This window comes from Cynara cardunculus (assembly GCF_001531365.2).
Source record: "Cynara cardunculus var. scolymus isolate 2C chromosome LG 16, CcrdV1, whole genome shotgun sequence".
NCBI lineage: Eukaryota > Viridiplantae > Streptophyta > Magnoliopsida > Asterales > Asteraceae > Cynara > Cynara cardunculus.
In genome coordinates, this window is record NC_037543.1 from 11,711,491 (window position 1) to 11,715,512 (window position 4,022).

The window sequence follows — 4,022 nt, forward strand, 5'->3', positions numbered from 1 at the left end:
ACAACTAATAGTTCTTTTTTAGTTGTTGTGTAATTGATTTGTGCTTCATTCAAAGTCTTACTTGCATAATAAATTGAATGAAAACACCTTCTCTTTGCTTTGACCTAAAACAGCACCCACAGCCTAGTCACTGGCATCACACATGATTACAAAAAGGTTTGTTCCAGTTAGGAGCAACAACCACTGGTGCAGTCACCAAAGCTTTCTTCAAAGTTTTGAATGCATTTCTACATTCATCATTGAAATCAAATTTTTGGTCATGCTGCAAAAGTAAACATAAAGATTTTGAGATATTTGAAAAGTCTTTCATAAACCTTCTGTAAAACCATCATGACCAAGAAAACTTCTTATTCCTTTTACAGTGGTTGGTTCAGGTAGTTTTTCAATTACTTCAAGTTTATCTTTATCTACCTCAACTCCTCTTTTAGAAATTAAGTGTCCCAAAACATTCTTTCTTTAACCATGAAATGACATTTTTCCCAATTAAGAACCAAATCAGTTTCTTCACATCTTTCAAGACTTCTTTTTAAATTGTCTAAGCAATTATCAAAAGATGAACCATACATAGAAAAATCATCTATAAATATTTTAATGGATTTTTCAAGCATGTCTGAAAATATGGACATCATGCATCTTTGAAAAGTTGAAGGAGCATTACACATACCAAATGACATTCTTCTAAAGGCAAAAGTGCCACAAGGACAGGTGAAGGTGGTCTTTTCTTGGTCTTCGGGTGAGATGGCTATCTGATTATATCTTGAGTATCCATCCAAGAAACAGTAGTACTCTTTTCCGGCTAATCTGTCCAACATTTGGTCAATGAAAGGTAGTGGAAAATGGTCCTTTTGGGTAGCCTTATTTAGCCTATGGTAGTCCATGCATATTCTCCATTCTTATACGACTCTAGTAGGGATAAGTTCATTTTTATCATTGGTGATGACTGTTATCCTTCTTTGGAACACACTGGACAGGACTAACCCAAGAACTACTAGCTATTGGGAAGATAATTCTTGCATCTAACCATTTCAAAATTTTCCTTTTCACTACCTCTTTCATGACAGGGTTCAACCTTCTTTGAGGTTCTATGGATGTGAAATTCTTATCCTCTAAGATGATATTGTGTTGACAAATAGAGGGACTAATCCCCTTAAGGTCAGTAATGGTCCATCCAAAGGCCTTTGTGTACAATTTCAACATGTCCACTAGTTTCTTTTCTTGATGCAAGTCTAGGGTAGATGAGATCATGACAGACAATTTGTCTTCTTTTCCTAGAAAAGCATATTTCAGATGAGATGGGAGTTGTTTTAACTCCAAGTCAGGTGGTGATACAATGGGTGGGGTGAAATCTTTCTGCTCATTATTTTCCAGCAGCTCAAATGCTGCAACATCAACTGGGACAATATTATATCCTAATGCCTCTACTTCCTCAACAGTCTCCTCTTCTAATTCCTCATCACACTCTTCTTCCAACTTAAGGCTTTCCTGGATTCCTTCCTCATGGCACATTTCCTCTATTTCATCTATGCTTGAGCACTCCTCTAAGTAATCAGGGTACTTTAAGGAGTTAAAAACATAAAATGTGACTTTTTGGTCCTGAAGTCTCATAGTCAACTCTCCTTTCTAGACATCTATCAGAGTACTTCCGGTGGCTAGAAATGGTCTCCCTAAAATAATAGGAATGTCCATATCAGCCTCAAAGTCTAATATGATAAAATCTGCCAGAAATATGAACTCATCAACTTACACTAAAACGTCCTCAATCTTGCCATATGCAATGGATTTGTTTGCCAATTGAAGTGTAACAGTGGTAGGTCTAGACTCACTTATGCCTAAGGTGTTGAAAACGGATAAAGGTATGAAGTTGATACTTGCACCTAAGTCACATAAGGCCTTCCCTATTTCCTTCCCACCTATTGAACAAAGAATGGTAAAACTTCCTGGATCTTTGATCTTAGGGGGTATGCTGTTAGTCAAAAGGGCACTACATCCTTTGGTAAGAGCTACAGTCTCATATTCAGTCAACTTCTTCTACTTACTTAGGATGTCCTTCAGAAACTTAGCATAACTAGGCATTTGCTCGATTGCCTCAACAAGTGGTACGTTAATGTGCAATTCTTTGAACACATCCAAGAATTTTTTTAAATGCAATTCCTCTTTCTTATTCCTCAACCCTTAGGGGTAAGGCACATAAGGAGGAACTGGTTTTATCACATTTTTTCTTGAATGTGTGGAGCAAGATGGGTCTTGAATGCCTTGGTTCTTTATGTTACGCTTTGAACCCTCAGATGGAGTATTAGCATCAAACTTAGGAGTCTTTAAAACATCAGTCCTTTCTCTTTTTTAGAGAATCTTCAGGAATCAGTAAGGGATAGTCTGATCTTGGGGGAACAGAAGTGGTGGCTTCAGATGCTTGCTTCTCTAAAGGTTGGACTGGTTTTTCTTTGGTAGGGACCAATGATGTAGCATCAGTTTTTGACAAAATTGGTGCACTATCTTTTTGCACTTTTTATGTCAATTCTTTCCCACTCCTAAAGGTTACTACCTTCACATGTTTTTTTCCTAGGTCTCTAGGGACTTCTATGTTACTAGGCAAGGTACCAAGGACTCTATTGTTTTGATTGAGTGCAAGTTGACTGCCTTGAGTATCTAGATTCCTAATGGAAGAACTTTGTTGATTAATGAGTGTTTGGGTTTGGTTTATGAACCCTTCATCATAGTCTCCAAAGAGGATGATGATTTTGTCTATGGAGGATGCTTGCTCTGGAAAGATGGTTGAGTGCTTGAAAACTTTGTTGATGATGTTGAGAGTTAGAGTTGTTTGCATGATGTTGTGGTTGAAAATTTAAAATTCCATATTGTTTATGAATGGGTAGATTCAAACTGGGATTGTTCCAAGAAAAGTTCAGGGGTTGTCTCCAATTGGCATTGTATGTGTTGGAATAGGGATTAGATATGTTTTGAACATAATTTACAGATTTAGAATTATGAGTACAATGTTCATACAAGTGTTCCCCTCCAAAACAAACACATTGCACTGAGAGGACTGTTGGATCAGGTGTAGTAGCAGCTTGCTGCACTCCTTGACCAGAAATTAGATTTTTAAGAATGTTGGTCATGGAAATGAGTTGTGCTGTTAGTGCAGTGTATGCATCTACATCATGAATTCCAACAGTCTTCTTTTGTGGTTGAGCATGTGGATCAGCCCAATGTCCATTGTTTGTCGAAATCTTTTCTAGGATTTCATAATGAAAGGCCCCGCTTGCAGTCACATCGAGCATCTGTTTAGCCATGGGACTTAACCCATTGTTGAATGTCTCAAGTTGAATATAGTACAGAATGCCATGGTGCGGACATTTCCTTAACAGCTCTTTAAACCTTTCCCATGCATCAGGAACAACTTCATCGTCCATTTGTTTAAAAAGACAGATTTCATTTCTGGACTTAGCGTTTCTAGTGGGTGGAAAATATTTTCGCAAAAAAAATTCAGCCATATTACTCCATGATGGCACGGAACCTGGTGGTAATGAATTAAACCATGCCTTGTCGGATCCCGTAAAGAAAATGGGAATAAAGTGAGTCTTAAAGCATCGTTAGACACTCCCGAGATCAAGAAAGCATCAGTGATTTCCATGAAAGACTTTAGATGTGAGTGAGGGTCTTCTGATGGTAACCCGACAAATTGTCTATTAGTTTGCAACATGTTAAACATAATCAGTTTTAATTTGAAATGGAGGGTTGTCATTTGTGGCCTAACTATTCCAGAATTTAATTGCTCAAAATCAGCGATAGCATAGTCCATGATTCTTCCATTTTTAGAATTTGCCAGATTAATTATGTTTGGAGTTTGCGCTCTTGGTTGATCATTATTTTCCGATTATATGTCATCATTACCCAAATTATTATCATTCTATGGGTGTTGTGGAAAGTTCTGAAATGGCGGTATTGATGCAAAAACAGGCGGTTGATTTTCCAAATGCGGCACATCTGGAATGATTGGGGGAGGTAACGCCATGTTAGGAGGG

The 4,022-nt window shown here is 37.6% G+C and overlaps 1 non-coding gene across 1 annotated transcript; it reads left to right on the forward strand.

Moving 5' to 3' along the window:
* The first annotated feature begins 3,336 nt into the window (after positions 1 to 3,336).
* Positions 3,337 to 3,443, forward strand: LOC112499767. The gene has a single exon (XR_003067288.1). It is a non-coding gene; the product is annotated as a small nucleolar RNA R71 (small nucleolar RNA).
* Positions 3,444 to 4,022: the final 579 nt, after the last annotated feature.